This window comes from Triturus cristatus, chromosome 5_2, assembly GCF_964204655.1.
Source record: "Triturus cristatus chromosome 5_2, aTriCri1.1, whole genome shotgun sequence".
Lineage (NCBI taxonomy): Eukaryota > Metazoa > Chordata > Amphibia > Caudata > Salamandridae > Triturus > Triturus cristatus.
In genome coordinates, this window is record NC_140588.1 from 1,017,049,220 (window position 1) to 1,017,062,439 (window position 13,220).

Consider the following 13,220-nt stretch of genomic DNA (forward strand, 5'->3'; position numbering starts at 1 on the left):
ATCTTTGTTCTCCTTCTCTCCTTTTGTAACAAATCCATTTTGTTGGTATTATTGATTTCTTGTATAAATTGTATATTTATGTAAATAGTAACCTGAACCGCTGTTAGGATTAAATATTGATTGCCCCTGGTTTGCGTGTGCAGGGTTGCCCCTGTGGTTGATAATGATGTCCGATGCACATGAGCACTGGTGCGTCAGATGGCCCCCGGTCTTTCGACACACCAAAGGGGTTAAAATGCATGTAATCAAAACGCAAATGTGTCTATTTTCACAGCTCATTAGCGGATCTCTATAGAAAAATAGCTGAATTTTCAAAATGTTTTTAAAACTATTATTTGAGTTGGAGAGATTTATTATTTATATTTATACCTTGGTGCCAGGGGGATTTCAGCTATGGTTTGTATGTACTACCCATGTAGTATTTCGGTTCAAATTGTCAAAACCTTTATTGCTGGAAACCCTGCATAATGCACCAACATTATCACTGCTGATACTCTTGGATGGGGTGTTCACTTTTACATCACTAGTATTAGTAGCTCGGAATAATTTTAATTTACCGTAAGTAGCTCTTGTTACAGAAAAGGTTGGAGATCCCACTCTAGCCAAACCTAAGGCCTCGTGGGACAACTTGACAAGTCAATTCTTCAGCTTCTTGCAGAACTCAAGACTTGTGTAGTGGCTGATCGTTACACGCTTTCGGATTTGGTGTTCCGCATTCATGGAATGGGTGCAAGTAAGAGTCTGGATGAGTTCAGGTGTCTGGAAGATTTGTGAAGATGTGATTGTTGAGGTAGGACTAAGGATCATCTCACTCAGTTATTCATTCAGCCACTCATCTCTGCACTCACTCACTCACCCAATAATTACCTGAGGATTCGGTAGCAATTCCATCCATTTGCGCTTTCACTCAATCATCCACACATTCACCCACTCACACACAAACATGCCTATCACTAAAGGGGCACTTTCACTTACACAGTAGTAACACCTATCGACTTTGTGGCAGGCAAGCATGTCGTCATCATGAATAATGAAAAATGTACGTAGGCCGGCCAGCAGAGGGTGCCAGGTGCAATGTTTTAGCTTTACATATGTTGTTGTTATAATATATTAATATATATTAGACACAGACGCTCTTCACCGCACCGGCCAAAGCGGAAGCATCATCCAGTGGGCCCCAGGCGCGCACTAACTTCTAACAAGCCTGTCTTGGCGTTGCAGCCTCACATCCAAATACCACAACCACATCTTCCATGAAAAAGCATCCCATTTCAGATCCCCCCTTGACTCAGCCAAAAACAGACCCAAAAAACTCTTTGACCTCATCAAAAACCCAAACTGTTCTCCCCTAACTACTAAGCCCGAGGACTCCACAAAGAAAGCAGCCGATTTCACCATTTTCTTTGATGAAAAGGTCAAAGCACTGGTGGATCAAGTCGCCCACCCGACCCCCTTTGAGGATCGGAAATCCTTTGTCACCTGGCAATACTTTGATGCCATCTCGGAAGATGACCTCCTCAAATGCATCCTTGAAACCAAACCATCCAACCACTCTCTTGACCCCATCCCTAGCATCATCGCCTTCGATTTATACACCCATACTCTCTCTTACTGGACCAGGCTAGTTAATCTCTTCCTCAGTCAAGGCTCCCTCCCTGTTGCCCTTAAATCAGGACAGGTTACCCCTCTTCTAAAAAAAACCTCCGCTGATGCAACCGACCTCAACAACTTCCGCCCTATCACCAACCTCCCTTTTCTTTTGAAAATCACTGAAAAATGTGTTGCGAAACAACTTTCCCTACATATTATGGACAATAATCTCCTCGATGTTGTCAAATCTGGCTTCATCCAAAATTGCAGCACTGAAACAGCCCTGCTGCAAGTGATTGATGATGCGTTGCATATACTCGACTCCGGGGAATCGTGTCTTCTGATTCTTCTAGCCGTCTCTGCAGCCTTTGACACTGTTAATCATCGCACTGAAGAACCAGAACCTTTTGGGCCTGGCGGCGCAGGGTACGCCCTAATCTACTGGGTTCTCCTGCTCAGCTACACAGAGACACTCTGTTAGGCGTTAGAAGATCAGATTTATTGGCTGCAGCTAGTACAGTTGTCCCAGAAGTACACAAGGTAGGTTCTCAGGAGACTGCCACTTCACTCTGTGGCGCACAAACTTTTATACCATATAGGTAACATATACATTAACCAAGTATACACCCAGCACATACAAGAAAGAGCCAATAAGGAAAGTTGGAAAACAGGACAGAACCAATAGGAGAGATTTGAAAACAAAAGTGTCAGATGACTCGAAGAAACCTCTCCTCCAACTGTGTTTGTCACCCCTCCCGCAAACTAATTTATTAACGGATTCGTAACAAACTTGCAGGTGGCGAGATACGTTTGTGTGTGTTGGAGGACAGTTGTGAAACGAGAGAATGCTAGCAGAGAACAGTGAAGGCCAGACGATAAGATAAAGTCAGAGAAGAATAGTGTGAACCAACAGATAGTTGAGACGGGGATTAGGAAAACCAGACAGGGATTAGTGTACTCGGCCAGTCCTAACACCAGCTTTGCAAATAGAGGCAGAAGGGCTAGTTTAACATGAAGCTGCAGAAAAAGCAGAAGAGACTTTGTTCGCCGTGCTGCCTGAGTGATGGCAACACAAAATGGCGGGGGAGCACAAAATGGCGGGTCGATTCGATTGCGATTGGAAATCGAAGTTCCTCAGACCCTCCTTTTGCCAGAACTCAGGCAAGATAGACTCATGTTAATCTGAGTCAATGTCGATAGCCATGAGGTCATTGAGCTGTTGCTGTAACATCATTCTTATGTTTTCTGTTCTTGATGATCTGGGTTTAGAGATGCACATAGTAGCACATAGGTCACAGATAACGGGGCCACAGTGCATGCAAAGGCAACAGGAGAAAATAATGGTCAAAATTATTCCAAGAAATGTCAATGCTTTCCAACCCCATTTGGACAGTAGTCCCCAAAACCACTCCGAAAAGGACCAATCTCTTTTGTCCTGATGAATCGACTCAGAGATTATATGCAACTTGGAGATAGCTTGGTATACCGTCGGAGCGTCATTAGGTATGAAACTACAGCAACTTGACCCGATCAATTTGCACACTCCACCACGATCTGCAAGAACAAAATCTAAGGCAACTCGATTTTGTAAGGTCATAAGACGGTCCGCCTGTAGTTCTGCCGTGATATTACTTAAGGCTCCTACAGTGATGTCTATTGTGGTCTCTACGAAACGGATCAGTTGCCTTATATTTCTGCTGTTGGCCATTGGACCCCAAAAAGGAAGAAATCCTTTGAGGAAATCTCCTCCCTCTTGTCCTGCTGTGTCTTTCGAATCAATAATCCCTCTGCCATATCTGTTTCGATGATGATTTGCGGAAGCGGTGTAGGTAGGGGGAAGAATAAAAGCTATGTAACTAGTACCAGAGAAACCCGTTGGCAACCACATATAAGCCCTATTATAACAAATGAAATATGTGCCTTGAGACAGCACTAGAGGAGGCGAGTTTTGAGAGGAGTAAATATATGTGTGGGAACAGCTATTTCTTTGTATAGTGTCAGCAAACTGACCATTTATCTGTAAACAGAAATTGCCCTGATGTGGTATAGTCCAAATCGGTGATGACTTTCCTTTTTTAACTTTATCACTAAGGCTAGTGACATATTGGGTGACGTTCCAGTTAGTGTACGCCTTTCTTTCGTCAATGGAGATCTTACTATTTTCCATGATTTTAGCCATAGCTACCATTCCCTTTATCAACGAACTATGACTAAAATCCGGATCACTAACACGTGAACTAACGGATCGTCTGAATTTGCTTTGATAGGCATTGGAGAAGATGACAAAATAAGCCCAAGCAGAACCTTCATAGGAGAACGGAAGAACTAAATATGGCATTCCTTTCTCTGTGGTATGTGGCATAAGTCCACACACCCAACAGTCAGTCGTATTGACCACTAACTGGTGTTGATGTAACAACTGGACAAAAGAATTGTTGTAGTATTCAGTTCTTCTAATGAGTTCATGTTGAGGAAGGGTATGAAAGAGATGTGGAGAGACAGTAGAAGAAGACGAAGAAGAAGAAGGAGAGACAACTTTTTGCTGCAGAGCATAAATAATCCAACCCATAAACGCCAAAGCAATACAGAATAATATAATAATACATAAGGTTATGTTAAAACAACTGTACATTAATTTACAGGATTCTTTCTTTATTTCATCCTTTCTCTCTCTTTTGCCTAGTGTAGTTTCCATCTTTCTAATGGATGCTCACGGCAATCTTCCTCGATCACTCAATTATGATTATCTGCCGTCCTATGACACTGCAAGTCCTGCAGGCCTATTGCCACTACTCAGGTCACAATCAAGACTCCTACCGTGACCCTGCAACCGAGACAGAATACTACACAAGAGAGAAAAAATCTTAAGTGTTCTTTGGTCTAAGTCTCAAATTATAATGTTCTTTGTTTTGTACAGTCTGATCCTGGAACAATGTTCGTGGATTTGTTGTATCTAAGCGACGATGTGGTGTTATCGCTTCCTGTAGAATGTCGTCGTCCGCTTTCTCAGACAGAGTCCCTTTCAGGCGTGCATCACTAAAGGGCACGAATCGTGGAACCTTCTCACTCTCAGAGTCACCAATGCCCCTACGCACCCTTGATCGTAAGGTAAGGGCAAAGGCACTTTCTTACAATGCACGCCGTGAATCCAATTTTTCTTTCCTTCAACTTTAACTGCTGTTCTTGTGGTCAAAACCACCAAACGAGGCTCCTTCCATCTGGGCTCCAAATTTCTCGTTCTTTGGAAATTCTTGGTGCAGACCCAATCACCTGGTCAGATGGAATGACCTGGGTCTGTGCAAGCCTCTGGTAAAGCACTCTGAACCTGTTGATGGAGAACACGCAATTTAGTCGTAAGGTCATGTAAGTTGTCAATTAACATAGGATATGGGAAGTCTGAGTATTTCTTAGGGCGAGGGACTCCCCATACGTTAGCCGGGCGTACAAAGACCACTTCATAAGGGCTAAGTCCCAAACGAGAGTGTACTGCAGTTCTGGTGGACAGAAGAGCTAATGGCAAAGCATCGGGCCATTTGAGTCCTGTACTAGCCTGAACGTTTGCTAATTTCAGCTTTAAGGTTCCGTTGTAGCATTCTACTAAACCCGCTGACTGTGGATGATTTGCCGCATGGAACTTTTGCTTGATACCAAGACCTGCACAAACTTTTTGCATGACTTGGCCCACAAATTCGCTCCCATTGTCACTCCAGACAATGCGCGGCAAACCAAACCTGGGGAAAAATTATTTTAATAGAATTTTGGCTGTGGATAAGGCTGTGTTGTCTTTTAGAGGGTATGCCTTTATCCATCTTGAAAAGGCGCAAACTACCACCAGAACATATTTGAGGTTGTTGCATCGTTCCATATGAATATAATCGATCTATCTGCAACACCTCAAATGGGTATGTCGGAGGAGCAAAGTGACCTGCTGGAGTTGGAGTTCCCTTTCCCGGATTGTACATCAAACAAACAATACAATGCTTCACTACATTGTCTGCACACTTCAGAATTTCTTTATTTTGCCACACTGGAGCTAGAAGCTTGCATATACCTTTTGCACTTAGGTGAGCTGGACCATGCGCCATAGTGACTACTGGAAGTACATAGGCATCTGGTAACAGCCAACGTTGGTGTTCAGATAATTCCACCCAACAACCCATCTCATCCAACATTCCTGTACTTTCTCTCCACTTGCTCAACTCTTTCTCTGTAGCCTCTTTCTGAATCGATCTTACACTTTCCACTGTATCCTCATACATTCCTCCCTCTCTGACCCAATTTGCAGGACCCGCCACATACATTCGACTTGTAACATCTCTCGCTGTCTTTTTCGCTACTTCGTCTGCAAATGCATTTCCTCGACCAATATCATCTGTAATCTTTTTGTGCGCACTACACTTTACAATCGCTATTTGGGCAGGTAAAGAAAGTGACTCAAGAAGATCAGTCACTGATTGGCCATGTTGTATTTTAGTGCCATGAGAAGTAAGAAAACCCCGTTCTTTCCAAAGACGCCCAAAATTAAACACTACACCAAAGGCATATTGGCTGTCGGTGTACACGTTTACTCTTTTTCCTTTTGACAATACACATGCTCTCGTTAAAGCTATCAATTCTGCTGCTTGAGCTGAATTATGTCTAATACGTGCTGTTTCCACGACTGTATGTAAAGTAGTTACAGCATAGGCTGAAACTGTATCTCCATTAGGCATTTTAAAACAAGAACCATCTACCCATAGAGTTCCATCCGGATTCTCTAGCAGTGTGTCTTTCAAGTCAATTCTTCCTTTTGTCTCTTCCTCAGTACAAAAGAAACAATCATGTTGCTCCTCAACACTTTTCTCATCTGGAAGGGGCAACAGAGTAGCTGGATTTAGGGTATTACATTGTTTGATGAGTACGTGACTAGCCAAAAGCATCAGCTCGTATCCAGTTAGACGAGCACTCGTAAGATGCTGCGTTTTCGTTCTGTTTAGTAAGGTATCCACTGCATGTGGTGCCATGACAATGAGAGTGTTATCCAACACTATTCCAGCAGACTGTCGGATAGAAATTGCTGCTGCTGCTGTCGCTTTGATGCAACTAGGCAATGCTTTAGCTACTGGGTCTAACGTAGCCGAAAAATATGCACATGGTCGCTGTTTGTCCCCAAATCGCTGCATTAAAACTGACAATGCACAACCTTCTCTCTCATGAACATAGAGCGTAAAAGGCTTACTGTAATCAGGAGTACCCAATACAGGAGCGGAACATAGAGCAGTACGTAAGTCGGTAAAACTCTTTTGGCACTCATCAGTCCATGGAAGGGGCTGAGGCGTATCTTTCAAAGTGAGTGCCAACAAAGGCTTGGTCATCAGAGAGAAGTTAGGGATCCACTGCCTACAATAAGAAGTAATACCCAGAAAGGCACGTACCTCCCTTTGTGTGGATGGCACAGACATTTGCGTAATTGCCTGAATTCGTTCTGGCGTTAATCGTCGTCCCTCCTTTGATAGGAGATGACCCAAGTAAGTAACTTCTCTACGAACATATTGTAGTTTGGAGGGTGAAACCTTATGACGTAGCAATGCAACAGTGACATTTTTGCAAATATCTTCTGAGTCAGCAGCGATTAACAAGTCATCCATGTATTGGATAAGAGCAGCACCAGACGGCAAATGAAAAGTATCAAGATGACATTTTAAAGCTTGGCTGTAAATGGAGGGACTTTCAGAATAGCCTTGAGGTGCGCGCTTAAACCGGAATCTTCGGCCTCCAAGAGAGAAGCCAAATATGTGACAACATAAGGTGGAATCTCAAGACAACCCACATCGTTCGGACCTGTGGCCCAAAGCGTTGCTGGAAGAGAAAGCAATTCAGGTGGAAACTGATCTTGGGATAAATACATTGGAGTGATCAGTTTTTGTCCTAGGGTAAGATGTACACCAGAAGGAGAACGATATATCGTAGCATGCATTCTTTTCAATAGGTCCAAACCCAACAGATTCTCACCGCAACCATTCGTCAAAAGAAGTGGAGCTTCCAAATCATAAGGGCCAACTGAAATAGTCAAAGGGCAAGAAACTGGGTTATGAACAGGGGCGCCAGAAAATCCTACAGAAACATTTGTTAAGCCAGACAAAGGTGCCCCAGGGAGTTTGGAATGAATGATAGAACTTCTCATCGCCCCAGTATCTAGAAGAAATGGCTCTAAAACACCCATTGTAGTGACGTTAACATAAGGTCCATTCTGATCTACTGGAATCGACACAACTCCCTTACTTTGTCCATGGCTGTCCTAGTTAGCATGAAGACTTTCATTTCCGTTTTCAATATAATGTTCTTCGTTGTAATACTGAGTAGACCTAACATTTTGCTGATCAAAGTAGTTCATGGAATTGGGAGAAGGAAGAGCACGCTGTTCTTGAGTCAACACACCTCGACCTCTACCTCTATTTGCTGACTGAAGGCCAGCACGACTTCGTGGAGCAGATGATGCTCCATTGCGTTGCAATAGAACCGGATAACTATTCTTAAAATGACCTTCTTCTCTACAATAGGCACATTGATTAGGTCCTAACAAAGGTCGCGGAATATATGGCTCAGATTTTTGATACAACCTCTGAAACTGCGAAGGCTGTTGAAACTGAGGCTGAACATAGCGAGGAGGATAAGCTTGTTGCAAGAGAACCTTCGTTTTTAATTCTTTCATCTTTTTCTCTTGCTTTTCTTTCTCTTCTTTGTCTCTGTTTTCATAATATTGTGCAGTAGCCAATATCTGAGCAGAAGAAGAAACAGCCCATGAACTTTCAGAATCTTTCAATTTGTATGACAACTCAGGAAGCAAATTAAATACGAATTTGTCTACGAATAATCGCTGACCACCCTCTGTAGCCATATCTTGACCACTGTGATCAATAAATGTCTCCTCGAAACGAGTAAAGAAATCGGTGACACTTTCATCTTTCTTTTGTTTGCATGCTGCTAGTTTATCCCAGTTAACTCTCAATGCAGGCATCATAGTTTCCATTAATGTAATAATCCTACCAGGGAGTTCTGAAATCAAAGCTTCAGGCTTTGCACCACCCACTTGGTCTCTATCTGTGGCAGTTATAACATCCCAAGTAGCACCTAATTCCTGAGCGTGATTCTCCTTACGAATCTTAGCCCATATTGTTTGTGGGACTACATTTCCCATCAACATGTCGATGTCAGCTAAATTCATGATGCAAGCATCAACTGTCTGTGATAATTCTTTATAATAACCTGCAGGGTTCTTACGAGGATCCGGTAGAGTCTGCTTAAGGGCCAAAACTTCAGATCGTTTCCATGGAACATGTACCCATATACACTGGAAATGAGCAGGAATAGCAGGAATGCTAGTGCTGCAAACTCTTCCTTCACAACTGGAGGAACCTCTCTCATGAGATAGTTTTTCAGTGTTAGCCTAACCGACGGATCAGAATCAAGGAAAGCCTGAGAGAAAAATAAGGATCTATAAGAAATAAGTGTCCTTACAGCTTTCTTAACCTTAGAACCCACAACAAGTCCTTTATCAAAATCAGCCTGAATATCTAACAGATCTTGTGGGATCGGACTCGAATTCACATCCTCCCATTCTTTAATGAGAGTATCGCACATTGCATTAAAAACATATCTTTACGTAGGCGCATTACATTGTGAGAAAGTAGACATGATATCAAGTACACTGTATTGAGGACCCTTTTTGATCCATTTACGTGTGAGAGAGTCCAACCTTTCTCGTTCTTCAGAATCTGGGAACTGACTACGAGACTGTCTTCGAACAAAAGCCGGAGACACATTTAAAGCTTCAAAGAAAGGAGATAGAATACCTGTGACGGTATCTGTGAGACGCTTACGCACAGACGGAGAATTAGACATCAGAATAGGGGACAAGGTATTAGGCGAACTAGTGGAAGGAGAACCGATAATTGCAGGAGGAGCAGTAGGCAAAGGAGATCGAAGATTAGAAGATGAGGGCAAAGAAGTTGAAGTTAAAGGCAAAACTGGCAGAGGCGGTAACACTGGAGGAGGCAAATGCGGAAGAGCCGGAACAGGCGGAGGTACTGCTGGCGGCTGAACAGGCTGTAACAATTGGGGTGCATTGGCACTTTGTGCATAGGGCAGAGACAACCTCAATAAATGGGACATTAGGGGATCTTCTTCTATATCTTTCTTGTTTTCAGAAGGGGAAACAGGCAACACCGGATAGCATTTATCTATCGCCATGCGATGCTGTCTTTCTGAAATTTCAGTCGCATTATCAATTTCATCATCCTTGAATTGTTGAGCAGCCTGTATAATTGTCATACCCTGTGCTTTCCTATCTCGTTTTTCTTGCTTAATTTTTCTCTGTTTGGCTTCCTTACGCCAAAGGCGGAAAGAGTCAAACATTGCCGGCCGGGATTTTCTTTTAAATAGAACTGCTTCCAAATTATCTAGCACATCAGAAACCAAACTACCATTTTCTGGCCATTTTAAAACACCATCCTTCTTCGTGTATCGGGTCCATGCCTCATTAAAGGCAATGGGGCCAACACCATGTTTCGAATAGAGCTCATAGGTGGGAGTTCCAACCGAAGGAATCGGACAAGAGTCCTCAAGTCGGGAATCCCTATTACATCCAAAGCAACAAAATTCTCCAAACTTAGTCAGACCAGGCATCTCGTGATTTTACCTGACTGTTCACAAACTTCAAGGGGGTAAAACTCAGGTTACGCAGCACAAATGCACTTACCCTCGGCTTCGGCTATTGCAATAGTCGAATCTAAGGACCACAAATGCTAAGAGAACAAAGGACAAAAATTGTGGCCGCAACCCACGAAGATACTTAACTAAGAACATCTTCTTACACCAACAGAGGCCCGTCTATCGTCTCGCTTTACCATACATCATCAAAGGAAGGGCCAATGCAGGGCAGCAGTCAGGGCAGCAGTCGTTAGTAGCCGTCAGGAAGGAGTAACCACGCTGCAAAAGACCTTCGGACCACTTTCGACATGCTGGGGTCGCTTGATGTGGCTCGCGATTCCTCCAGAATTTTCATGCGGGGTTCCTCACGACCTTCAGGCAGAACCGGTACCACTGAAGCCGCCCCACGTAGGGCGCCAGTTGAAGAACCAGAAACTTTAGGGCCTGGTGGCGCAGGGTACTCCTTAATCTCCTGGGTTCTCCTGCTCAGCTACACAGAGACACGGGACACTCTGTTAGGCGTTAGAAGATCAGATTTATTAGCTGCAGCTAGTACAGTTGTCCCAGAAGTACACAAGGTAGGTTCTCAGGAGACTGCCACTGCGCACAAACCTTTATACCATATAGGTAACATATACATTAACCAAGTATACACCCAGCACATACAAGAAAGAGCCAATAAGGAAAGTTGGAAAACAGACAGAACCAATAGGAGATATTTGAAAACAAAAGTGTCAGATGACTCGAAGAAACCTCTCCTCCAACTGTGTTCGTCACCCCTCCCTCAAACTAATTCATTAACGGATTCGTAACAAACTTGCAGGTGGCGAGATACGTTTGTGTGTGTTGGAGGACAGTTGCGAAATGAGAGAATGCTAGCAGAGAACAGTGAAGGCCAGACGATAAGATAAAGTCAGAGAAGAATAGTGTGAACCAACAGATAGTTGAGACGGGGATTAGGAAAACCAGACAGGGATTAGTGTACTCGTCCAGTCCTAATACCAGCTTTGCAAATAGAGGCAGAAGGGCTATTTTAACATGAAGCTGCAGAAAAAGCAGAATAGACTTTGATCCATTACCATCTTTATGGGGATGACACTCAAATCTACCTCAAGGTGTCTTCCGCACACGATCTCTCTTTACTCGACTCTACTCTCAACTCCATCCACAACTGGATGTTAGCTCACCAACTCATTTTAAATCCCGCCAAAACTGAATTCCTCCTCCTTTCGACCTCTCTCTCACCTCCTACTGTTCAATCGTGGATGGATCAGCTGAACCTGCTCAACAACAAACCCATCATTGTCGACAGCGCTAAATCCTTAGGTGTCATTCTTGACAAAAGACTCAACTTAATCTCCCACATCAACTCTATTGCCAAGAACGCACGGTACCAGTTGCGCCTTCTATGGGGGATCCGTCGGTTCTTCCCGGATACAGACTTAAAAACCTTGGTACAATCGCTGGTTCTCTCAAAACTGGATTATTGCAATTCTCTTCTGACGGGCAGACCTAAATCCCACCTCTCCCCTCTCAAATCCATCCTCCATTCAGCAGCTCGCTTCATCTCAGGGTCTAAACGAAGCGACCACATCACTCCTATCCTGTCCTCTCTTTGATGGCTTCCGATCGAGGCAAGATCTATTTACAAAACTGCCTGCATCACACACAAAGCCTTGCACACGTCCTTCCCTCGTTACCTGGCAAATAAATTGAAATTTTCCGGAGGCTCTCGACCCTCTCGCAATGCGGAAAAGCTTCTGCTTGAGCCCCCCGTCTTCAAAAGGGAAAGAACGATGGCGCAATCCTTCTCAGGCAATGCGGTGAGAATATGGAACTCACGTCCCCCATGGCTCCGTGCCAACTCCTCTACCCGGATCTTCAAAGCTGAACTCAAATCTCTTCTCTTCCAAAGACACTTTCAGAACTAATACTTTCATAATCAGGCCCCTCTTGGAAGTTCGCTCTTCATTGTAAAATTTAATTTTTTCCTGTGCATTCCTCACCCCTGCGTGCTGTGTTGGATTTTGTGTTTGTGTACCCTTCATTCTCAGGCCCCTCTTGGAAGTTGGCTCTTCGTTGTAAATTTGTATTTTCCTGTACATTCCTCACCCCTGTGTGCTGTGTTAGATGTTGGGTTTGTGTACCGTTCATTTTTAGTCTGTGTAATGTTCTATTTTGTACCACTTTTCTGTTGTAACGTAACTAGCTCTATTGTACAGCGCTCTGACACCTTTGGGTAATGTCCGCGCTTTCTAAAAATGCACTAAATAAAATAAATAAAATAAAATAAATTTCCACTCAGGCCCCGGATGATTGCTCAAAAGGGTTGCAGCCGTAGAAGAGGGACCTACTGTCTACGGGATCGCTCTCTTTCACCACAGTGAGATGACAAGTTAAAATATTCCAGCCGCAAGCACCGAAAGACTCGGCCCTGACAGGATGAGGCATCTCCACAACACAGTCTGAGGTTGCGTGTGCGTCTTAATTCCTCAATTGTAAAAATTAAAAAAAAGATGCTAGGGCCACCTAGTGGCGTAACGGAAAAGCACTAGTGCTAAAACAACTGCACCACTCAGGCCCCGGATGATTGCTCAAAAGGGTTGCAGCTGCAGAAGAGGGACCTACTGTGTACGGGATCGCTCTCTTTCACCACAGTGAGATGACAAGTTAAAATATTCCAGCCGCAAGCACCGAAAGACTCGGCCCTGACAGGATGAGGCATCTCCACAACACAGTCTGAGGTTGCGTGTGCGTCTTAATTCCTCAATTGAAAAAATTAAAAAAAAGATGCTAGGGCCACCTAGTGGCGTAACGGAAAAGCACTAGTGCTAAAACAACTGCACCGTCACATGTGTAAAAGACCTTCTGTGGATGGTCCCACCGGTCTACTTATACAATCCATAAAAGTTGTATTGACACGGCGGGTGAGTGCATGAGCT